The sequence below is a fragment of the Gallinula chloropus genome (assembly GCF_964237585.1).
Source record: "Gallinula chloropus genome assembly, chromosome: 10".
Taxonomy (NCBI): domain Eukaryota; kingdom Metazoa; phylum Chordata; class Aves; order Gruiformes; family Rallidae; genus Gallinula; species Gallinula chloropus.
In genome coordinates, this window is record NC_140095.1 from 7,938,990 (window position 1) to 7,965,174 (window position 26,185).

A 26,185-nucleotide genomic window follows, 5' to 3' on the forward strand; every position below is an offset into this window, starting at 1 on the left:
CCATCATATTTCTGTGTGTTTGTGCTCTTGGGCTGATTGCTCCGTCTAGTTGGTTCAAGTCGTTTCACCCTTCTGTTCCATGCACTAGAATATGTTTTATACCTCCTGGTATCACTAACAAAATCCCACTCAGTGTGCTTCGCATCTTCAACTCAGGGGGTGGAAGTGTTAATCACCTTTGAGGTCAGTCGCTGTGGGTTTAGAGCCTCTGTGGTACTGCCTAAGAGCTGAGAGAAGTGGGAAAGTGGAGCGAACAGAAGTACGATGCCATCGTGCAGAGCTCTTCTGCCATACCTGTCTGGCAGATGTGAGATGCTCCCCACGAGGAAGCAAGCGGTGGGAGGAAGACTGGAACTGCAACTGAATGTATTTGTGCAGTTTCTACCGCTCAGACTGAATCCTAAAGCCCTTATCCTCTGGGCAGCATAGCCATTTAATCCATCAAGCATCACAACAAGCCTGCATAACATTTAACTTTGCTCACAAATTACATGCAAGAGGCAGGGGAAAAAGTCCTATCGATAGTTTGTGCAGATATGACCTACTTTTGTGTATCAGATCTTTACGCATCTGTTTGCCTTCCTGCCTTGTTTGTCATGGGGTAACTGTTTCTCAGTGGTGGGAGACAAAGGAGAGAGGCACTACTGCAAAGCAGGGATTTTACACCTGTCCGAAACAAACCTCAGGAAATCTGAATTGGTTTGATTCTACTGGATGACCCAATTTATCTTACCCTCTTCAATGAGGTCAGGAGGACTCAGCTTGTGCATCTTCAAGATGTTCCATCCTGTTTGTATCCATCCCCACAAGAGCTGCAGCAAGGTCCTGTTCTAAATTAAAATAATGTTATGTGTTCTAGTTTGCAGAGCCAAAATAAACTCAGTCTTTGAACTGTTCTAAGACTCACTGCAAGTGATCACTTTGAGCACCTATTGTTAATAGCAGCACAAATTTTCAGGAACATTTTGTACCACCCAAAGCAAAAAGAGAAAAGCTGAGGCTGATAAACTGATGGTACGAGGCACTGTCAGAGCCTCTTAGAATCAAGTTGTTGACATCTTCTAGAGAGATGCTGAGCTTACAGAAAAATTCTGGGTGAAAATGTCCTTCCTTGGTATGCAATTAATAGTTTTCTCCCTTCTCCATCGATAAAGGAATGTGATTTAGAGTCCCAGCAAACTGCTCAGGGGGTTGGATGTCTTTAGAAGCCTGTGGATATGGCCAAGCAACTGGATGCCTTGTGATCAAGCCCTCGACCCGCTGATCAAAGGGAACAGATTTCTTAATGAAAAGCCTGAACTCTGGTGGTCCCTCAAGAGCTTCTCCTGGGCCAAATCCTGAAATCCTCTCTAGGTTAAGTCCTTGCTGGAGACACCTAGATACATGCACAAATAAAAATGAAATGAGGACATTGGATCCGTCTGGCTTGTTTTTGAGGGATAATTTCTTTCCCAGGATCAGCATGTAGCATTTTCTTCCCCTCCTGCTCAGATTAGACCACCAGCAGGTTTGTTTCACCCTCTAGGTATTACCAGGGAATTACTGGAAGGCAGCAAGGCTTTCTGTACCTTTGATACTGTTGAAATGATAGTCCCTTTTGCCTGCGCAGGGATGGAGCTAGAAGGTCTTCAGAAGGGTTCAGCAGCTTATGTTTCCGAGAAGAACCACTGATTTTCTGATGAGTTAAGGCTTTGGCAACAGCAACAGGATTCTCTCACCTGCCAGCAGATAAGGATCATCGTAAATGTTCACCATTCTGGGCTGTGCTGTTCAATTAATTGAATACTCAAAGAAAACCCCCCAGCACTGTGCCATCTAAGTTTTCCCCTTTCAGACTTTCCATTGGATGTGATTGTTCTGACAATCTGCCATGCCGCTAGCACAGAGAGGTGCTTATCTTGCAAAGTTATTTCATGTATTTATTAACTTATTGTGTTTACTTATTTAACTATTCTCTGCAGATGAGACATATGGCAAATGCTGGCCAGCTTAGTCTCAGCTGCTTCTCCAATCCAGATGCTAATATCATTTCATAACTTGGCTTGTGCAGTTGAGATCTGTACCAAAAGACTCTGTTTTGAATTACCATTATATTTGATATTAATACTAAGCATACTCACAGCTGTCCTACATTGCTATTTCCACCCTCCCTGGGATTCGGCTCTCAGACAGAGGACATAACACTCTTGTATGTCTGCCTCTCGGGCTTTTGGATCTGTCCTGGACTTGCGGCGTATTGTCTACAGCAGAGAAGATGTGCTAATTGCCACTGCATCATTCTCAACTCATGAGCTTGATGGCTTTCTCAAGGTCAGACCTAACCTGGGAGGTTTTTCCAGCATTGTAATAGTGACCTTCACCTGTGCAGCCCAGGAAAGGCCCGTCCAAAGGCTCTGAGGGTACCTAGGATGGGATTTTTGAAGTATTTAATTAGATACAGATGAGGAATGGTATCTGGTGGGATTTTCCACACCAGGTCCTCAGTGGTATTATATGTCTTTGTCCCAGTGAAGTCAATGGGAGCTAAAGACTGAACCATGCCCCCTTCTCTTGAACACAGCTATCTGATTTTCAGGAGCACAAACACCTTTACAAGCCAGCCCCTACCAGGCAGCTGAGCCCATGGCTTCCCCAGCTCCCAGTGAACGGTCTCACCTCCAGACCTCCATTTTGCAGACAAATTGAAATGAAATGTCTCAGCTTGCATGTGTTCAGCTGCTGCTGTCTGGGGACCCCATGCCCACCCCAGCTCAGGGCTGGAGGGTGCCCAGGAATAGCATTTCCTTCTTGCTAAGGGCAGTGGTCTACCAGTTGGGACCCCCATAAACATACCTTGTCAGCAGGAATGACACTTCGGTCAGTTGTAGGACTCAAGTATTTTCTTCTTCCCACAGAGGCAGAACTGTAAGGGAGAGGAAAAACATGAAACAGATCAATTCCTTGTGCTTTTGGGATTCTGGATGTGCAACACACCAAGTCACCTTTTTGTCCACAGCTGCTGATGTGCCCCAGGCACTGGTTCTTCAGCACAAGAGCAGAATAAGCTTCTGCTAATGAGCAGGTGAGCAGTTACTCTTTCTGCAGAGACAGGATTTTGTGCCTGTACTCACTAAAAGCTAAATATTTCTGTTGGTGGCAAACTATTTATCACCTTTTATGGATGAAATGGGAGAAAAGCTGTAAATCCAATGTAAATCCTATCCTCAGCAAGCCTCTCGGGAGTCAGCCCAGAGATGCCAGGACAAAGGCTAGAAAGCATCTTGGGTGACTTTCAGATTTTGAGCAGGTTGGCAGCCTTGGCATGAGCCCATTAAAACCCAGAGTGCTGCAGCAGGCGTAAATCTGGCCCCGGTAGGGAAGCGCCGTGGCCAGAAGTGGGTTTGAGGTGCACCTCTCCTGGGTGTTTTCCAAGGTACACCGAGATGCATGCTGTGCAGCAGAGAGTCAGCTCCTCTCCCTCCATCTTCTGCTTTCTCCTCAGAGAGGATTCAAGTTTATTTAATCTCAGATTTCTTGCTGAAAAACACTCAGTGAGCATGAAATGCCTTTGAACTCGGGGAGTATTGCTACTGCCTGTAATAAGGCCGGGTAGCAGGAGACAGCCGCTTCCGTAGCTATTACAAACACATCTGCACAACGCAGCGCAGGAAGCATCTGAATGGCTCCACGGCCTTGCGAGCACATTTGGAACCGTGGAGGACAGAGCTGGTGACCCCCACGGCCTGCACACAGTATGCAACGGGGGCAAATTGTTGAGCTTAATATAAAAGTATTTCCAGCCCAGACAACAATCAGCTGCGAGGGACTTGGAATATGTTAGAAAGCGGATAGCCAGGAAACCCTTTCCATGAAGTGAAGAGAGGATTTAGTTGCTGAGTGCTGCAGAGATGCATACATTTTCCTAAAAAAACACTCGTGGTGCCAACGTGAAGATTCAGTGCATTGTCAAAACAAGCCAAGATTCTTATTAAAACCAATTGGTTTGGTTTGTCAGGCTACTTTACTATGGTGCCTCTAAGCCAACATATGTATTTGGGTTTAGAAGAGCTGTTTCAGCCAAACCTTAGGTGGCTAGAAATGAATGTGAGCCGAGCAGATGCAGGGTATCGTTTGCCCACTACTGTCCTTTGGAGGCTCTTTGATGGTACGTGGTATGCAGTATGTCAGATGTTGGCTTTCTGTGTGAGAGCAGAGGGCCTCATGATGAAGCTGTACAGGGTAACTGCCTGAGAGGGACAGGCAATGTTGTGGGAACCCTCCGTGCTCTGCAAGTCATGTAACAGAAGGAAGTAAGGCAAAATAGACATGCTATTTCTTGTAATGCAGACTGCGTTGGGCCATTTTGAAGAGAGAGGTGACATCTTTTATTAGGCTAACTGGGATGACACCAGAAAAGCAGAAGAAGCCCTTATACGCTTGGGAATTTGTCTGTTTTTTCCAGCTGTATCGGTCTAACAAAAGCCCCTTGTGGCTATGACACTACTACTGCTAGCACAGCAAACGAAACGGTGCAGTTCTGCTCTTCATGGTGTCAGGGTTGCTCCACCTGCCCTTGTGAAGACAGGTGGGCAGGATGAATTTGGAACCAGGCCTGGTGGGTCGATGTGCTAATACAAGCAAGCAAACAACCAACCCCCCGCACCCCCTGAAAAATGTCTTGAGTGTCTATTTTGTCTATTTCAAGCTAGAATTACTAATTTTTACTTTATGCAAAATACAACATCAAAGATTAGCTCTTTTCATAGAATCATAGAATTGCCTTGGTTGGAAGGGACCTTTCGGATCACCAAGTCCAACCATCAACAGGGTCTGAAGAGTTTTAACACTGCAAGCCGAACAAAGATGAAGACTTTAAGGGGGATGGGTAGAGGTGGCAATTCCAATAATAATCAAAAATCAGGAAGCTGAGAAAGAGGGATTCTACTTTTCCTGTTTCTTTACTGAGCCTTTTAGTTTCTCTCCACTCACCTCTATACTGTGTCAGTGCTGATGTGCTCTCCCAGTCACTCCTACTTCTGTGCCAGTGTTGCTGCTGCTCTCACCATGGCAGACGCAGAAGGAAAATGGAAAGACCCTGTTTGGGGAAGAGACTGGTAAAAGCAGAAGGGGTTTTGGGTTTTCAGAAACACCAAGATGACAGTCAGAAACTGCAGTTAAAATATATCCATCCTCAAACTCCACGGACCTCCATGTCCATAGGCCCTGTGCATGAGTTTGGGTCTTGACTCTTCCCTCGACGTGCTTTGTGACCCTGATCCCATCCTTTCATACGAAGTATCTATTTCCTAAAAGACTTTAACAAACCCATGATGTTCTAATCAGTTGGGTAGCAACAGAATCATCTGCACTGGGCAGTGAGTTGAGCTGCCCCATGGCTAACGGTCTGGGAGCATTACCTTTCCAGACATGCTGAAGTAGACCTGAGAATCCCAGAGATCTATTTCATGGCAGGGAAGTGTTTGCAGGCTGAAAAATAGCGACTGCACTGGGTGTCCTTGATGTGTCTACATGTGCTGTGAGGTGTGAGGACCCAACACTAGACTTGTGGGTCCTCCTCCATCTCTGGAGAGCCACAAAGCGTCGGCACCTGCTGTTCCCACGGGCTGCTGAGGGGTACTCAGCACAGTCAGCTTATTAAAAGCAGGGATGTATGGCAAGTCCTAGCTTCCCATGATCTGAGCAAAACCTCAGATTCAGCCTGCCTTCTATGAGCGGTATTCACACATCTGAGCCTCAAGGCAAGCTCCCAGCCTAACTATCAGACTCTTGGCAGTAATTTCCACACCGGTTTGTTGTATTTGGACTCAAGATTCCCCCCTTGACCCCAAAAGTCACACTAAAATGCTAAAAGTATTTTCTTTACTTGCTAAAGAAAACACAGAGGACTTTATTTAGTTATTCAGAACTCCTCAGCCATTCTTCAATCACTTCATGATTTCCAGAGATTGTATCTGTGCTGTTGTCTCCCGGCTCCGTTCGCTCGGAGGGGAAGGAAAGCTGTTACATTTCATTGTCCTCAAAAGAGGGGAGAAAAATCCGACTTGCGCTCCCAACCCAAACAACTCTGCTGCCTCACGCATTCTTGACAGCCAGCGAGGGTCCACTGAAAACTGTCTGTAGCCTTTAACTCCCTTCTAACAAGTTGGCCATTTCCATAGAGGAGATTTTTTCTCCACTGATTTATGAGCTTTAATTTATATGCAAGCCTGGAATACTTGCTTTGGGAAGAGTTGTACCTCAAGCCAAGCAAGCACTGAGATGTACAGCACTTTGCATGGTATGTTTGGTATGTTCATGGCCCAGTCTGTAGCAGGTCAAAAAAATCCCAGGTTAGGAGGGATGGTGCTGGTTGAAGGTGGTGCTGAGCGCTCTCGCTTCCCAGCCTGCCTGTGCCAAAAAGGTGCATTACTAAACTGGGTGGATTTAACAGGTTTGGAAAGCCTCCACGTGCCCCAGGCAGACACAATCTATAAGTGTGGAAGCACTCCTCAGCCTGGGCTCCTGTGCAGCCCATACGTGAGCTGGGAAATGGTTTAACTGTGTCTCTATGGGTGGTAATGGGATTTTCCAATCCAGAGCTGGAGCCTGGGTGTAGGTAGGATTGTGCTGACTCCGGCGATTGTACTGACTCCACCATTTCCTCTGGAAGTGATCAAGAGCATTTGGCACTTCTTCACACTGAGGTCAGGAGCTCCTGACTTTTGATGTCTCAGCTGAGATACAGCAACTGGTGATGTGCATCCCCAGCCACAGCAGTATCCTGTTTTGCTTCCCATTTGTACCTGCTAGGAGGATCCGAATTGCTGCTACGGTGTCTCAGCTGAAGGTTGGTACCTTCTAGCTGAATGGTGCTGAGTTCTATATGTGCTTTACTAACTCGATGTAGGAGCAACATGCTTTTCATCCACTGATTTGCTCTCACCCTTTGTTGTTCTGCGTTACACACACATATTAAGGGATTGGCTTCCGTATACTTAAAATCTGAGGGAGTTGTGTTAGTCACTGGAGTTTGGTGGAACAAGGCTCATCACACTCAGCCCTTCCTGTCCTCTTAAATATCAGTTGTAATGCCCAGGAAAAGTGCCCCATGGGCATCCCTGTTTCTTTCACAAAGAGAAACATGTCATGCTGTGTACGGAGAAAAAGCCTCAGCTTGAGGCTGCTGAGGTGGCCAAGATCCCGATGGGCAGCACTTGTTGCAGGGAAGGCACTAGCAGGTGCAACGCACAAATTTTGCCAAGGGGAAGCATGGTTGCAACTCCATGATTGCTCACTCGTGGCCACATGCCCTACAAGCCCTTGTAACTGTCCCTCAGACAAGCCACAGAGACCAACTGCTGATCTGCAGGGAGTTCCTGGTTGGCCTTGCACTGGCCAGGAGAATGCACCCAGGTAGCAAGTACACCAGCACCCCTCGGGGCAGAGATGTAAAGAGTTACTGTGCTTGACCAGTTATGACAGGTCAGCTCAGGCCTCAGGGAAGGTGATTAGATATGAAGAGTTTGGGATTTGACCTCCAGGTTGAGTAACACAGGTGGTTACGGTTACTTGGTGAACTTGCTAGTTGCAGTAATGGAACCATGGCTGAGCCTTCAAGGTTCATGAGCATGGCCAGAAGCTGTGTGCTAATGAGCACTTAACTGCCTGGGTAAATCCCTCCATGCAGGAAAAAACAGATCAACATGTTGACAGTGAAACACATGTTTAAATGTTTCTCTAATCTCAGTGGCCTTAGGCCAGGTCCCTCAAGCATATTAAGCTCATGATTCCCACTGATTGCACCAAATACCTTCAAAGGCTTGACACTTGTTTGTAGAGGAAGGAGGCACGTGTGCCTTGTAGGGTGGTAATGAAGCCCTGTAGGCTGGATTCACTGACTTAGCACTGGATAGTGCAGCTAGTGAGACCTGTTGGCCCGGTGGGTCACCTATGCAGAGCTATAAACTAGCAGCAGCAGTGTGTTTACATGGTTGCAGTTGTCTAATCTTGACTGTTATCATTCATTTACATCACCTCCTTCAAAAGCCTCAAAATGCTTTGTATAGCACTTTGAGATTGGGGTGTTGCTACCAACTGTTACGCACCTCCACCTTCATACAGGAATACAGAGACCAAGCTCTAATGTATGCTCTGCTCTACAGTAAAACTGAGAGGGGTCTGGGTGGATGGGGAGAGCTGTTGTCTTCACAGATGAAATGGTGTGTTCATGCAACAGCATCTGGTTCTTTGAAGCCGGTTTGTTCTGCCCAATGCCCAACAAACTGGTCAAGGGCTAGGTCACCTCCACCCTTTGGTGATGGAATTAGTAATTATCACTGACGGAATCAGAAGTTTGGAAGGATCCAGGAACACTTGAGAACCTCCTCTCATCTCATAGATGGTTTCTCTGACTGTATAGTTCATGGGAGCCCACCAAGTCACCACTGACCGTAGGAGGAGGACTCACTGAAGCACACCTAGAATGTCTCCCACAAGTACAGTGTGGGGTTTATGGAACAGCCCAAGGTGGGGGTACATTCAGGTCCTGAGGGGCTATGTGGCTCTGAATGGGATAGAGTGATAGACGTCCCAGGAGGCTGGGAGTGTAAATTTGGACCCAGGCACCAAGAGTTACTCACGCACTCATGATAAGAAGGCTTGGGGGAGAGGCATAGGGCTATTTATTTATTCGTCTGGCTGCAGACGAGGCAATAAAAGGTGATCTTTTAGAAAGCTCAGAATAAGGAAACCTGAGTCAGAGTCAGCCGCAGCCTCCTTCGCTGTTATCTGTGTTGCACTGAACAATAATTCATCGCTCGCTCTGGCTTATATAAAATTGCACTCTTGGATGTGACGTCCCTCCCGGGACCCACTCCACCCAACAGTACCTCCCTGACCTCATCGCCCCTCTCCCTTCTCCACCCGCCGCTCGCTTCTGCAGTGCTGGCCTGCTCGCCCCATCCTCACAGCCGGGGACGGGTGCTCGCCAGCGGCCGAGCTCGCTCTCGCAAAGTTTGGCTCCGGAGTGGTTTTGCACTTCTGCCTGGAGTTCCCTCCCCGTCTCTCACCTTAACGCCTACCTTCCCGCTTTCCCTCTCCACCGCTTCCCGATCCTCCCTCTAAAAATAGGCTCTGTGGTTTGGGAGTTTCCAAACAAACAAACAAAAACCAGCGGAAGGTTGTGGTTTCCACTGCTTTCCTTTCACTTACACAGAGTGGGAAGCCGCCTTTCACACAGAGACACTGCCATGCATCGCACCCAGCTAAGACAGTGGAGAACACAGCAGGCATGGTACTTTGGCACGGCCATGGGTGTGTGTCATCTGAGATGGTCCTGGCAGAAGAGGGAGCACGGTCCCTGTGACGCCTCTCTCATCCCCACCCTTCTGAGCTACAGCGCTATCACGAGATCTGTGTTACTGGTAAAGAAAACAAACCTCAGAGGTGGTCGGTACAGCAGCTTGTTCATCACATGAGGAATATTCTTCACCAAATGAAGCAACGTGGGATGAGTTGTGCAAACTCCGGGTTGCATTTGCTGTTGGGAAGCAGATAAAATGTTCATTGAAATGCCCAGGAACTAGGATCGTCTTATAGTGCACTACCTCCATGCTGTGATCAACAGCTGGATAGCTGGGGGAGAGGTCTCTGAAGCAAAACAACAACAAAAAAATCTAAACATAATAGTCTGTATATAAATACATACCCATTATATCTCAGGAATATAACTCATCTGATATTAAAAGCCCATATTCTAGATCCTGGCAGGGTCTTTCCCGGCAGCTTCCCAACTCTCTGCTTCCAGAAGTGGGCAGATGTGGGAATCTTGAGGACTCTACTGGCATGGCAAGGTGCCACTGTGACTATGTTGGGTGTCCAGAAGCTTTCATGCAAGAGGCGAGCAGAGGCAGCCTCACGGAACAGACCGAATCCTGCTCACCTTATTCACACTAGCCCTGGATAAAGAAAAAACTGGCCAAATATATTGCTTTGAAGTTAATGTCTGATCATGATTCACTCTCTGGCTGCCTCAATTATTAGGCTGCTTCTGCCATCTCTTGCTTTTCTTCACAAGTTCTGCAGCACTTTAATTTCCTCCGTGATTTAGCCTTTTGCTACAGGTCAGTGTCTGGCAGGGATGGATTCAGCTACGTAATGGCTGTGTGGTGCTGCCTTGGTCAGGTCGTCAAACCCCCACAGACACTGTGGCCTGAAGTGGGGAGCCATTCAACGCCCCACTCAGATGCTTTCCTCCTGAAAAATGTGATCAGTGTGAAGAGTTGTGCTAAGTGCATGTCTGCATGCAGAAACAACCTGGCACAACAGTCAGTGCCTGCAGTCAGACTGGTGCTCCTGTGCCCTTTCCAGTGCTGATTGATCCCCTTGCCCAACCCACATGCCTCTTTGTATCAATAAACCCAAATTTGTTCGTGGTGTGACTTTTCCCCATGGATTACAAAGATCTCAAACATAAACCAGACTGTGGACCCTTAGAGGGAAGATGTGCTTCAGGCTGCCTGCTCCACAGGTTATCTTTCTGCTGATCTTCCCTCAAAAAGCATTTGAACTAGGAGGACCTCTTGCTTTTTGTGTAAGGGAAAAGGGTTAAAAGCTCAACGCTGTCCTAAAGCATTAGCAGTTGTGTTCCTACCACAATGGGCTGGGGGGATAAAACCCCAAACTTTTCAGAAAGGAGTAATATCTTACGTATTTGTCCTATAGGCCTGAAGGCTTGGCAGGTTGTTTTCAGCTCCGTCAGTTTGTCAGATAAAATATACTCATGTTATCTCTGTAAAACTTCCTTTCCAGAAAGGTACACTGCATGATTTCCATAATTCCTATGGCTGCTGAGATTAATGGGGCAATCCCTGACCTTTGGTGTGTGGGAAACCAGCAAGGTATTGCAACATCCCTTGTTACGTTCTTGGAGTGCCAGGGATGAACACTGCTATATAACCTATCCATCGTCCCCTTGGAGGTATTCTTTCTTTGCAACTCCTGAAGCCACAGAGCTGCATGGCTTGGATTTCTTTGCATTTTGCAGGGTGAAGAAAAAACCCCCAAAGCCTCTACTGAAGAACCCTGCATTGGTCCCTTCCTTCACCTTTGCCTCTGTTTTCACACACTTCCAGGAGAGCAGAGTTGTGTCAGCAACTGAAGCAGCTCTATGCACTAATAGTCAATGATGAGTTTTTGCAGTGCACTTCACAGAGGAATGCCAAAATAAAGGTATTAGAGAGCCAGATCAGGACTTTTTGTTCCCAATACCTAGCACAAGCCTGTCGTGAGCTACAATTTGATTTCTCCTAAAGAACCCCATTCACTGAGATGGGGAAAATGCAAGCCAGGCTTCTCCCTGGTGTAAATTTTGCCCCTTAGAACTTGGGTAACAGGAATAGGCTCAGATGAGCTTGTCAGCGTTCGAAACCTTCTAGAGCTCTGAACTAGACTGGCTTCAAATCCTACCTGTGAGGATGAAATGTACCGAGCTAGAATCCTGTTAGTTTTCCACCAAAGAGGAACATGCTGGGGCATCCATGCCATGCTGACAGCCATGTCATACTGGAACATCCTGAATGTTCTATGCCTTTGAGGAACTCATTTGCTTAAATGGTGAAAGCAAATTGGTTTTGTTTTCTGTGATAGATTTTCATCAAGTCTTTAGCCCTTGGATCCGCTGCTCTGTTTCGGAGCCGGCAGTGGCACCAGTCCTGTGGCTGTAGCTGTGTACATGCAGTACATGGGAAACATAAAATGAAACTTTTAAAATTGAAACTTTTTGTGTTTCAGAGAGTTGAAACATAAAATGAAAATGAGAGGCAAACTAGGAAAGAAAAGGGTTAACCATTTAAAGGCTTGAGTTAAACAAAATATATCTGTGCAAGAGTCTCCCCAAGGAAGCGCCTGAGACCACATCTCTTGGATCATTTAAAATTGGACTGTACAAAGCAATAGAGCAAATTCTGCAGGGAACAATCCTTCACTGGCAGGTGGGATGGACTCAATGACCTAATAAGTCTTTTCCATCTCTAAGTCTACGAGATGAGTCTATAACTAGTGCAATATGGCTTGCCCAGAGTTCCCATGTGTTGGTTATGAACAGAGCCAAGCTGCACCAAACTGTGTCTTGCTTAAGTTAACTATTTACGTGGTTCTTTTGCCCCACGCTGGTTCCTTTTTTTGGCAGAGTCCCTCCCCAGACAGATGATTCTTTTATACTCACTTCATTTTTGGTATGTAAGGCATGTTAAATCACATACTGTGTCATATATTTTCCTTAAAATAGAGCAAGAGGGCAGAAAAAAAGCCCCTTTCTCTTCCATTTCTGCAAGTGACCCCAACTCTCACCTTGGAAAGGATTTGGACCACCCAGATCCTTGACCTCATTGTCCATTGGGCAGTTCCCACCATCTCATCAACCACATGGTACCATTCAGAGCCCTGCATGTCTCATTGGCACATGGTCACCCTGCCCAAGTAGTGACACTTTGGGGGTCTCAGGGCTCAAAGTGCATTTGCTTTTGCTCTCAAGTGACCGAGTCTAGCTGGATAAACTCAAAGTATATGCAGTCTGTTCTCTGCACCCAAAACTCCTCAGATTCCTAAAGGGAATGGCACCTGGGATGTGTCAATGACCAATTTTGGGCTTGTCAGCATAGGCAGAGGACTCAGTCCTGCCTGCAGTTAGAGGGACCTTTAGGGGCTCTCTGCCTCTCCAAGGTCTTCTGAAGCCGCCTATAGCCCTTACAGAGGGCCTGCACCTAACCCCACCAGAGAGCAAACGTGCCAGACACTGTACTTGGCTCCAGGCTTTTTTCCTGCTCCACCTCAGAAGCGTGTTGGCAGAAGGCAGGCAATGAGTTTGGATGGGCTGCTAGATGATGGGGCTGACAGACATGATCAATGGTTTGTTGCTGCAAAGCCTGGGGCTCTGTTCAGCTTTGTGCTGCTCTGCGTGCTGGCGCTGGCTGGGGAAGGTTTGGGCAGAGGTGGCCTCTGGTTTGGGACTCTCGTGTCCTTCCCTGGCATAGAGATGTTCCACAGGAGGCATCAAGAAACTGGTGTTAAGCAGAGAAATTGTGGTAAGCTGTGACAGAATTGGGTGGCTTCCCAGGTGTTCACTGGAAGGGGAGGGTAGGCATGGAGCTTACCAAACTGCCATCACTCCTGGGGATTTCTGCTGCTTGAAGCCTCCTCCAGTCCCAAGGAGACAAAGAAAACTTCTCCTGAGCTAGGTGACAGTCCTTCGGGAAGATGTGACCTTGTGCTGAAGGTCTGATGTGCTTCTGAACGCCTTGCAGTGTGTCACGCTGTGCGGCTGCTGTTCCTGTCATAGCAGAGGATTGCACCTTCAACTCTCAAATCTGAGATCTGAAAAAGCTGAGGGTTAGTTTGCTGGTTTTTAAAAGTAACTAGGACTTGAGGTCATTCTCATTTCAGTAAGAGCCCAGAGCGGCAGGGCGAAGGTCCACCTAAGCCCCTGTGCACCCTGTTGGTTAAGGTTTCCATGTCTGCTCTGGTAGGGTACTGAAAGCTCATCTTTCCCTGCTGAGAGGCGCAGCCCAGTAAGCAGCTGTTGCTAGAACCATGTCCTCACTGCCTGCATCTATGTCTCATCCTACTGCAGCTTCTGTGCTGTGATGGGCACTCCTGGAAGGGTTTCCAGAGAGGTGGGACAGGTGAAACAGACTAAGCAATGAATCAGGCCCACTGCCTGATGGTCTCCACCCAAGGATACCTCTCCTCAGCCCCCTGCAACTTGTGACCCTGTGATTTAGCACAACATGCCCCATGGCTCTTCATGGAGGGATGCAGCCTTGGACACAGGATACACCTTGGATACTGTACCCCTGGATGCAGCACCCATGCTGGGACCAGGTTTGGCACCCAGCACAGTACAGTAACAATGCTGGTCATTGGCCCTGAATCTCGGAGAGCATGAGGAGGTACAGCCTCCTCATGGCAAAGGCTTCAGGCTGTTTGCAGGCAGGGCTACAAAACTGCTCTGGCATCAGTAATGTAGCTCTTTGATGCTCAAATTTCATGTTCTTGGGACAGTGCAGCAACCCATATCACCCAAGTTCCTGAGGTTGTATCGAGCCCTTCCCCACCAGGAATACTTTCCTACCATGAAGTTCTTAAGGGATGCTCAGGCTGTTGTCTGCTGTGCCCATCCCCAGGAGAAATCCTTACCTTTAGGGTCTGATAAATAGACATAGGAACACACATGATGGAAACCCAGTTAAGAATAAAGGTGGTGGTGTCACCCACCTGACCAAACACCTTTGGTGTCTACCTGGTTCAATGGGGGTGCAGCGTCTCTCCATCTCCCTGGAACAGAAGTGGCCCAACTGTCCTGGTTTCTGCTGGTGTCTCCCCGGGGCTGTTGCGCTGTTCTTGGGCCCCAAGCAGGAAAACTTCCACCCTTTGCTTGTTAATGATGTTTTTTGCATGTTTTATCTGATTGGGGAAAAATCTTTCCTCCCATCTGGATGCAGAACCGAGGGAGAGACTGCAGTGACCCGAGTACACAGCACTCCAGCAGACTGCACAGCTAGAAACTGGCCAGCGCTTGGAAAGGGCACGGCAATGGGGCGAGAAGACTCTGGTTTGTACCAAAATCTTCACCTCCTGCCTCTGTGCTCCAGCTCACACCACCATTACAAAACCCCTGCAGTCCTGTGAAGTGTCTCCAACGTGAGTCATCCGTGGCAGCGCTCTGGTGTGTGCGGAGCGCGCGAGGCACGGGTCTCTCTCCTAGGAAAGCAAATTTCCCTTCACAGCTTTTCAGGGCTTTTAAATAGTTGTTGTGATGGTGGTACTAATTAAATTCAGCTGTTGCAGGTAATATAACTCCTAACAGCTTTTTTGGGGGTTTGGTTTTTTTTAAGTTACTTTCTCCCTTTTAGAGGGCAAGCGCGCAGCACTTAAAGGTACAGAGTCTGCCCGCTGGGATGGCTGCTGGCAGACATGCAGAGCTTCGACTGAACTCTGAAATCATCACTTCAGCCGTGCCAGCTTGCCTCAGCCCTGCACGGAGGGGGATGGAGGTGCAGGGCTCTGACATGAAGGCACAGACACTACCTGCCTGTGTTTCCCCTGCCCATGCTTTGAATCCCAACAGACCCAACGGCCAGTGCATGAGATGGGAAAGGTGTCCGTTGGCTGAGCTCTTCTCTTGCTTGCCATGGGTCTTTTTGGACCTCAGCACCATCAACTCATCAACTTGTGCAAAGCAGAGGCTCCCCTGCCACCTCCGCTCCTTCATGAGGGTTATCCAGCATCTACACCTTTGGGAGCATGGTTCCCATCTGTGGGCAAACTGCATAGATGAGAAGTTGGTGTCTTACGAGAAAACAGCATTTTTGTGGTCTTGTCCTGATGCTGAGTGGTGCTGCATGGGGGGGGGGTCAGGGCTTCCCAGTGCTCACCTTTCAGGTTGTCAAGGAGAATTTCTTCTTGTCAAAAATGATTCCAAATGCCCTCTCTGTGTGTCCTCCTATGTTTTGAATTTTAAAGAGTAGCCCCAGGGCAGTATATTTAAAACATGATCTCAGAGAAACTGGTTCATTGCATTTGTAAGCCTAAAGAGCGAGCTCAGAATGACAACGATAAATAGACATTAGGGTTTGTGGAGTCACACTGAGGTCAGGCATGCCCCCCCACCCCCTAGCTTCACTCCATCCCCCACCATGTGGGCCAGTATTGCATTTCCTAACTCAATCCTGAGCCTGTTCCTTTGTGCTTTACAAGTACTCATCCCATTAGCTCTTCTAACACATTGTGTTAGGCATGGTGGCTGCTCCTGGTGCAGGAGGTTAGTGCCAGGGCATTGAAGCCTGGGTACCTGAACCAGGCACAAGGCTAGATCAAACTGTCTGCGCAAAGCTCCTTGATCTTCAGAAGGCTGGAGCACCTGCAAGCCCCACCGCTGCCAGTGGGACCTGCAAACACTCCCCAGCCTTTGAAAAAAATCAAACCACCTCGTTAGAGAATAGAGATTGGGATGATAGCGGGTGATTGAGTTATTGCAACTTAATGAGTTGCTGCTCACCTGCCAAGCCACAGCAACTCTGTGTGTGTGCGCGTGCACACACGCTCCTATTCATCTCAGCCGTAGGATTTGAACTAAAATAGTTCCTGTGGATTTGCACTGGTTTGGCAGGAGTCCTGAGGCCAGCTACCAGGCACTGCCGGTAAGTCTGGAGTTTACAGCACTTGAGTTTGAACATCCCTGCTCTGCTTCAAGCATTCAGGACTCCCAAGAGCAGAACTGGGTTGGGGGTCAGGGAGTGGGTGCAGCTCCTAGATGTGTTAGGTGACTTGGCTTCTGGCTTGTTCTGAGTTTTGGGATAAAGCAATGGGCTCAGAGAGAGTTGGAGTTTCTCTGGAAATGTGAGTGGAGCTGCATCTGTATTTAACAAAGCACCAGACTGCCCCAGCAAATGCCACTGGGTACTAAGCCTACAAACTGCAACCTCTGGGCTTCCCTCAGGTGTAATTAAACCTCAGGGTTTTAATTACACTGATAAAAAGTGAGAGACCTTTTGTGAGAGTTGGCCCTGGCTCCTTATTCCCATTTTCCTTCAATACAGCTCTTCATTTTTGGTTAAAGTCCATCCACTGGTGAAATGGGAAGGAAAGAAAGCCTTCTGGTCTGGTCCTCACAGCGCTTGGCTCTCCAGCACCAGTCTCCTTATTTACCCACCATGTAGTCAGGGAAAGGAGGTCCTGTCTGGATAATAAGCCACCATTTTGTCCCATGCTTAAAAGAAGCTTTCTGTGCTCCAAAGAGGCCAAATAACATTTTCCCCCCATAATTTTTTTAACGTTGAGCACCTTTGTAAATTACTCTGCTGGCTGGGATGGAGCCCAGGAGTGCCAGAACACCATGGGAAGAGGTTGCTCTGTGATACTGCCAACCTGAGGAGGAGGAGGAGGAAATGCTGGAAATCCCCTAAGCACGTCTGTTTTCTTGAGATTCCCAACTCAATTTTGCAAACTCAGAAGATTTTATATAATTTGGTTTCGTCAGTTCAGAGGTTTAAGGCACTTGGCTTCGCATCTGGATTGCATCTTGGGGGTGGGTGCTCCAAAAAAGAACCGGGAAGAGTTGGAAATTCAGCCATTGCTAGGAAAACTGAAGGAAAACAAGAGTGCAGGAAGGGATTTTCTACTTGGTGTGATGGACTCCGGATTTAAACCTGCCATCTGTCTCTGTACTTGTTTAAGCCATCGGGTAGAGAAGGAGAGGCAGGGAGTGCCTCAGTTGGCTCGAGGTGCCGTAGACCACTGTCGTCTAAGCTGATACTCCATGTAGTGCCCATACAGGAAACTTAAACTCCAGCTCTAGCTGCCTGCCTGTGCCACCTGAAGGTCTTTATCACCACAAACCACCACAAAGATTGAAATACAATTTCTAAACATGCAAATGAATCTCCCATGAGATGTGCAAGTGGAACAGGCACAGATCCCTGATGTGATGGTTTCTGCACAGGCACCAAAGGGCTTTATTCTGGCTTTCCAGTCTGCAAAACCTTGGCCTTAAAAAGCCCTGAAATTAAATGCTTCAAGTTGAAAAGTCCAAGTTGATCCAAAATAGAAACAAAGCAAGTCAATTTTAAGAGGCCTGTAATTTTTAGCCTGTAAAAGCCAAGAAAGTTGCGTATTGATGAGACAGTGCCTCGAGACAAGTGAAACACAGCTCCACAGCCCACTGCTGGTGTTGACTATCCTCAGGTCTCTTTGTCTTCAAGGGCTGATAGAGATCAGCACCTCCAAGGTCTGAACCTTTAACCATGTGCCATGTTTTGCCTCACAGGCAGCTGCGCTTCAGCAGTGGGTGAAAGGATTCCTCTTTGTCTGAAAGAGCAGATTCTTCCCTTTAGATGTTTGCGCTCACCTCCCATTAACTTCGGCATGAGCTGAGCTCATGCTTCCAAGAGCAAAGTTTGGCTTATAATTTCTGCATGCTTCAGGATCCTCTGGGTACTATATAAACGTAAGACACCGTGATTCAGTGCTAAAGAGCATAGAAAATGCAAACCCCCTGGAGACGCTGTAAGAGAAAGATCATACAGAGATTTTGTTTAAAGGGAAATAAAAAAAAAAGGGAGAAAGATTAAGAAAAACGATTGAGATTCATTCTAAAACTGATTTCAGTGCAAACCAAGGATGAGAGTGCACATTTCTTACTCAATGTGATCTCTTCTTTGACTTTGGTGAGTTACGGGCCATGGGATCGGGCTGCAGTTTTCAAGGCATTATTGAAAGGTCTTACCTCCTGTATTTCCTGTTTTTTAATCAAACTCACTGCGCTGCCAGAGGTGTTTCATTTACCGGGAGAGGGGTCAGCAAGGCAACCCTGAGCAGCAGGAAACAGCAAATGCAGAACAGTTCCTCCACACTCAGAAGCTCTCGGAGGGAAGCGGCGTTTGGAAGCTCGTTGTTATCTACCTTCGCTGCATCCCATGCCAACCTGGGGCATCCTGCTGTCTGCCTCTCCTGGGCTGCCAGAGTCTGGAGGGGGGAAATCAGAGGCTGCTGGGTTTGGGACTTTTGGTGATTGTCTCATTTCACTGACCAGCTCTGTGCCAGTGAAAAGAGTTAACAACGCACATATTTTATAATTTTATTTTCTATCTGCTGCCATTTTATAGTTTCTTGGCTTGTTACAACTGTCATAAAATTACTTTATGATGTTTTCCCATCTGTTACGTTTTTGCCTCTTTACAAGGGGACATTGCATGATGCACACAGGCTAACCTAGCTTTACAATTATTGTATGGCTGTTGTTTATGGAAAGCGAACACTGTATTTGCGGAACAACATGTGGCTTCTCTGTAGCACCAAGGAGAACCTGTGAAGTCAGCAGACACAAATGTCAGCAGATGGATGTGGCTGCCCTCTCCCCTCCTACCCCAGTTCCTTTGCTTCAATTTGTGTTCTCACCTACCTGAGGTAGAGCTGCAATTGCTTATTAATTTCTTCATCTGCTCTGCACTCTTGCTGCCTGGTGAAGGGATCTCCACCTCCATCTCCACTGGAGAGGTGCATCACATTCACTGGTGGTGGAGCTGTTCAAGCTCTGCTGCAAACTAAGCCACAGAACTGATTTCACACAAAACAATCAGAAAGAGGAGTAACTGGCTGGATCTGCTCTTCCCATCTTTCTTTCTTTTTCTGTTTTCTTTGCTGCTCATGTTCAGTTCAGCAAATCCTCTTGATTTGACTATTCTTTCTCATACCATGTGACCAACTAAAAGTATGAGCCACCCCTGATCTACTCCCACCATGAAAAGTGGGCTGTGATGCTATGGTCTGGGTAGCAGAAAGGCCTGGGGATGCTCTGAGCACACTCTGGGGCTTTATCAAGGCTTTCTGAGACTCCTCCTCTAGCACTCTTTGGCCTTTAAGATTCAATGCGTAATGGAGAAATGTATGGAGGGGGACAACTGGCTGTGTTGGCTTACAGCTAATGGGAAAGTCTGGGTGGATTTTCAACCCCCATAGTTGTCCAACTAATGGCAATGGCTTTAGAAAAGGAACTTCGGGTTTCCTGTTTCCAAATAATTTTCACATATGCTCACTGCAGTAAAAAGGTTAAAAAATCCATCAGAGGAGATAAGTCACTCTTTCACCTCACTCCACCAGTGCAGGATCCTCCTTGCGCTGCCTCTCTTGTGGCTTCATTTCTCTGGCAGTAGGTACGTCTCTGGTGGATGTGGTTCCTCAGGCTTCAGAAAGGGGACAAAGAGAATTACACTTAATGTAGAATCATGGAGTCACTTGGGTTGGAAGACACCTTTAAGATCACCGAGTCCAACCACAGCCTAACCCTGACTAGCCCACCTCTAGATCATGTCCTCAAGCACTTCATCTACACACCTTTTAAATCCCTCCAGGGATAGTGACTCCACCACATCCCTGGGCAGCCTGTGCCAATGCCTGACAGCCCTTTCAGTAAAGATCTTCCTGACCTCTGACCTTAATCTCCCCTGGTGCAATTAGAAACCATTTCCTTTTGTCCTACCTAAGAGAAGAGACACCTCTCCCCACCTCTCTACACCCTCCTTGCAGGTAGTTGCAGAGAGCAATAAGGTCTCCCCTCAGCCTCCTCTTCTCAAGACTAAAATGCCCCAGCTCCCTCAGCTGCTCCTCACAGGACTTGTGCTCCCAACCCTTCACCAGCTTCACTGCCTTTCTCTGGATGTGCTCCAGCATCTCAACATCCTTCTTGTAGTGAGGAGCCCAAAACTGGACACAGCGCTCGAGGTGTCCAGCTACCACATCATGCACCAGAGCCACATCGTGGCTTGTACAGAATTTAGCTTGCTGAAGACCTCAGCCTGAACCGGTAAGTGGGTTTTGTTTGAACCCAGCAGCCCCACGCTCAATTCCTTATTAACTTTTTCAATATGTTCTATTACAGCCCGGCGACAATGTGGGAGCTATCCTGCAGCTAATTTAACACCTGTAAATTCCCATGGCTGGTAATGAAACGTTGCATAGGCGAGTGGATGAAGCATTTGCTTCATATATCAAAGGTCATTAGTTCAGTATTTGTTAACGCTCTAGCTTTTATTAAATTTTTTTCAGCTTCAGTGTACTTAGAGCCTGATTAATTCTACTGCTTCCCAAAGCTAAACACAAAACCTGAGGATCACCTGATGCAGAACACTGGGGCTAAACTCCTTGTTGAAATCCTGAATTAACCTGTTTGAGACCGTACTTCCAAAGCTACTCTCCCATTCAGACTGGGAGGCAGGGTGAGAACAGGGGGAATGGGGAGGCAAGCATCACCCTGACTATCCCAGCTCCCATGGCAGGGAACTGTTGTGCCCAGCTTAGCAACTGTATTGACTCCAGACCAGGCAACCTTGGGGTTTTCTTTGTCTGAGCTGGGAATCTCCACTTGGTTGGCACAATTCCTTATGTGCTCCATGTGCATCTCAGTGCTGTGCTGGCCAAGGTGCCAGCCGGTACCATCTCAGCTGTAAGGAGCAACGGCTTGAGGCAATTTGTGTGCCTCAGACATTTAAACTGACTCCCTCTGTGGCATGTTGAACAGCTCCACACCTCTCTAGTCCCATGTGATATCTTTTCCCCCTTTTTCTTGGGTTCTATTGTGGTAGCTTACAATTTTTGACTACCTGGAGGCAGTCATGGGAAGACAGAAGGTGGTGGAAACACAACCCAGCATGACCAAACCTGACCATCCCATCCTCCCTCAACGGCCTTGGCCATGCTGCCTGGCTACCACTTGGTGGTGCTGGGTGGAGGGATGAATGCCCTAATTGAGGGATGGTCTCCACCAGTGACTTCCTCTGCCCAGGCATGTTGGTTGTGGTTTTGCAAGTAGCACCGCTGCCCTACCCTGTACTGCTGGTGAAAGTACAATTCCCCCCTGCTCAGGGTGTGCTGTGTCATCACGGCTGCGCTGCCTGTGCTAAAAAGAGCTGACACAGTGAGCTCTGAGCCCTGCAGCTGGCTTTTCTGGATGTTTTGCATCTAAACTGACCCTTCCTCACCCCTGTCACGGGTTGGGTCCATCACAGTAGCCAACTTTTCAGAAAACACAACCAGCACAAGGCAACATTATAATGAAACCAAGCAGCTTCTGAAGATGAAATCACATGAACTCTGCATCCAAATGTGATGCTGCAGCTTCTGGGAAATGCTGAGCATGCGCTTCTTCACCTTGAAAGGTCTTGGCATGTATGCTGTTTATCAAAATAACAACTCACTGAAATACAGCCCAAAGCATTGCCAGAGAAGTTGAATGAACCACTGTTGTTTCCAGCCTACCATGGTCTCTACTGGCTTCTCCAGAGAAGGGGAATCAGGGGGCTCCAAGAGCAATCCCTGTATGCAGGCCTCATCCAATTGTAGCTGCATCCCTCCTCAGCCTACAGCAAGTGCTGCCCCACCATCAGCAGCCCTTGAGGAGAGCTCAGATGCCTGCAGCTACCTGCAAGAGCTGGACCTTGTCCTTCACTTACCTTGACAGCGATTCCAGACGTTTGTAACAGTAGGTGCCACTCACCAATCCTGTGTCATTCCCCCCCTGCACCCCCCCCAGCTCCCAACATGCCCTTTAACGATTCTGGTCATCAACAGAAAGAAGAAATTCTGGGTGTGCTCCTGAGACTCATTATTAATTTAATCTGAAATGAGTTGTGCTTTTTTTAAAATCTTTATAGCATTTGATGGGACATGGGGCTCTCTGTGAGACACACATGCTGTTTTACATCCCTGTCTGCCCCTGCCTTGGAGCTGGCTTTGTGATGCAACTCATTAATTCAAGACTGAAATGACTTTCTCATTCTACATTTAGATGCCAGGTATTTTCTACAGAGCTTCTTAAAACGCAGTTTTGTACTTCATCACTCACCATATTACCTACCAGAGAGTCACATCAAGGCATTCCTGCTGCTTGCATGTTCCACAGGAGAAGCTAATGGTGACTGTTAGAGGGTCAGAGGATCTCCAGAATTACCAGCTGCTCCCGCCCATATTCTGAATGACAGAAATATTGATATGGAGAATGCCAGAAATATGACTGGCAATAGCATCTTGCCTAGTCACAAATGATCAGCACCGCTCCAAAAAGACAACCCAACAGCAGTGAAGCCTGTTTGAGTGACAGGCTCAGCTTTTTGGTGATGGGGGCGATTGCACCCATTGCCTTTGGATGTTGGAGCCAATGGCTCCAAGATTTCCCCCATGCTGGCAGCCCCTCCGGCCTGGGTACCAGGCAAGGCACACCACCTCGTGCTCAGGGAGAGAAGGATGAGCTCAAAGGAGCTGGGAGTGTGTTTCAGTCTGTTAGCACACCACTGCCATTGCCCCAGCCTGTCCTACTGCCGCTACATGAAGAGATGATGCTGGCACCAGCACCACTTAGCACAGAGTTGTTAGCCAGCACACACAAACTGCAAATTACCTTTATAAAAGATAAATTATATACATTTTAAAATAAACTTTATACTTTTGATATAGTTTTACAATTGTTAATTTTAAAAATAACTTGTAAATTTTAACTCAAATGTGTAAATTAAAATTACCTTTGTAGGAAAGCAACGAGGAGCCCACAGTGCCGAGAGGCCATCTGGTCCCGAGCTCGGATCCTGCAGCGGTGCTGTGCTTGACCCAGCACAGCAGCTTCCCTGCTCGCTCCTGCACTCAGGGCCGCAGGGTCAGGCTCTGACAACCGCAGCTCCCACAAACGGTGGCTCAAAGTTATCTTTTATTAAGTTAATCTTGGTTTTGTTGCAATTTCCCTGCATGAAACAACACAGGCCAGCCCTGCCGACTCTCCACGGGCAGAGCCAGGGCTGGCCCGAGCATCCCGCCTGGAATCAGACGGTGCTTCCCCCCGTGAAGCTCTGGCGTGCCGTTTTCAAAGAGTTTGAACCCAGATAGAAAACTCACATTTGACAATGTTTCTGTATGTTTGATTGAACTTCTCAAATCTCTCTGTTTCTCTTCAGACGCGCAGAGCCCGTGAGCTAAAAGCCAAGCTTTTTCCACAGCTTATGTTCTTGTAAAAACAGCTCCAAGTACACACATTCTGCTCCTCGCTCCAGTCGGGGCTCCGCATGCCAAGTCAAGTATTTATTTTCGTTACTTTTGAGACCACCAAAATTAATGTATCTTTCAGACAGGAAGAATTTTATTTATTATGGTGGATTTGAATCCAAGAGATGAAAGAAGAGCAGCGTGCATCTCAAAAGCAATGGAGGCTGGAAGCAGGAGGAGACAGCCCGACCTGAGCTCCCCTCCCTCCCTGGCACCAGCCCCAGTGTGTTTCCATAAGGATGGACCAGAACACTGTGATTTCCCCCCAAAACACCGCTGTAAAACCAAATTCCTCATTTTCCTAAGTCGCCAGTATAGCTGGCAGGTGATGGTGGAGCTGGGGTGAGGGGTAAGCTGCCCCAGGGAATCTGCTTGGCCCCAGGGAATCTGCTCAGCTCCAGGGAAAGGCATTCAAAGAGAAAAGAGATTTTTTTTTCCCCTTTTCCATGTGCTGGTCCCTGAACTCTACACTGTAAGTACTTCCCCTGAGGTGACGGGGGAAATGGCCAAGCCAAGTTGGGTCCCTTGGGTGCTGGCTGCAGTTGCACCCGAGGTTCTCTTTCATAAGCTTCACTCCAAGTGTGGACTGGGATTTCAGCATCAGGCTGTGATCCTTAAGGATGTTGGAGCATGACAGCTCAGCAGTTGGCATGAATTCAGACCCCGATAAGGTGATGGATGCTAACACACCTTTCACATTATTCCCAACCCAAGATACCTCACCTGGCCTGGGCTGCTGAGGAGCGCCCATGTCCCTTGGACTGGCTGCGACCGGGAGGACACCAGCCTGGGTGTTTCATTTGTGTTACACTTTACTTACAAGAGGAACACGTTGCTCTTTACTCAAGTTGGGTAAGAACCACATACAAAACTCGGGCTTGCTCAAGCACTTCAGCCAAGAGCTTGGAGGCAATTTGGGCTTTAGGTACTGAGGGAGATCCCCACCGAAACCCTGCTCCCCGGCTCACGCAAACAAGCCTGGTACATTGAGGATGCTGGTCCCATCAGTCGGTTTTTCACTCACACCCTCCCTTTCTTTCAGCGTTTCATGTGCTCCAATAACCAGTGCCAGGGGATGTTACCAAGAGCTCTTACCGAATGCTCTGTTGATATTAAAGAGCTGTATAATTGTGTCATTTTATTTTTCTAACCAGTGAATGAAATGCAATTCAAAGTAACTGAAGAGTGGGGTTGTTTGTGTAACGTACCTTTTGGTTAGCTTTGATTTCTCCTGACGACTGCTGCCTGAGCTCTGAGCTTTGTCCTTCACGAAAGCTGCTCAGGAAATGAAATGACATGCCTGCCCATCAGCCAGGGCCACAGCCATTAAAGGTTTCATGGTGAAGCGATGCAGAAAGCACCATGGAGCTGATGCATCCATCCAGGATCCATCCAGTGCTTCTCATTCACCAGCAGCTGCAGGAGCTTCTTTGGCTGCGGATCCCATTCTGACCTTCTTTGGAAGAGCAGAAATTTAATTCTAGGTAAAGGGGAAAAAAATGCTGCTGCTGTTGCTTTCCAAAGCATCTGGAGTTCACCAAAAGGTTGCCCAAATCATCCTGCCCATCAGGAAGAAAAATGGATTACATCCCTGTAACAACTTTTTAGAAAACATGATGTAAAAAAAAAGCCCCATGAACTGCCAGACCGGAGCCAGTCCAAACACGGATCAGGTTGGTCACTGGCATTGGACATTTTTCAGTAAAAATATTCCCCCTGAGAAACCTCACTGATGGAACTACACTTGAGGGTCTCCTACAGAGGGGAAACAACCAGGTTACCTAATGGAGAGAAATGCGTGGTACAACCAAAAGACAAACCACATAAGAAACCAGGCTTAGACGTTCAACACCTCATACAGCAACTTGTCGCCTCTTCTGTGAAGCGCTCTGACGTTTCAGACAGGTCCTAAAAGCACTAACAAGACACCCGGCCCCGGGATGCACTTGCCTGAAGTGACACCCCTTCGGAACTCCTTGAGATGGCATCAGATCCTTTCCAGGCTGTATTTGGTGTCACTTCTCAACGCAAAGCCTCAAATGGAACTGTGATTTTTAGTTGCTTTCATCATCTCTGGTAACACCTCAAGCCTGGGTCCCAGTTCTTTAAGAGCCCAAAGAAAAAAGTGATGTATTGGACACCCAATAAAAAAGAATTTGTGCTATCCGCAGTTAGTTTGAATTCAACTTAATTGTTTATTACTCTGAGGTCTCTGAAGGATAAAGAATATGGAATAAAATACTTCTACCACCTCAGCCTTTGTGAAAACATTCACAACCTGTTAAACACTAAGGTCACTAACTTTGAAATGATCTCACAATTTGATTTCATTATATTTTAATTGTAAATGATATATTCCAGGGCTCAGGGAGGGTGAGAAGCTGGGACTAAGGGAACATTAAACCCCCCCCCCAAAATTTTCTCCAGCCAGATGTACTGCAGGCAGGTGCAAAACAAACTCCCAAATACCCTGCTAACGTAACGAAAGCCTGACCTAGAGGGACCGATCTGAACGGGCTTTTCAGCCTGCATGCTTATTCAATTCGGTCTGCGGAAAGGCTGCCAACCGAGGGGACGCGGTGCCAGAAGCGTGGTGGTTTTTTTAATGCAAAGTTGCAAAACCACA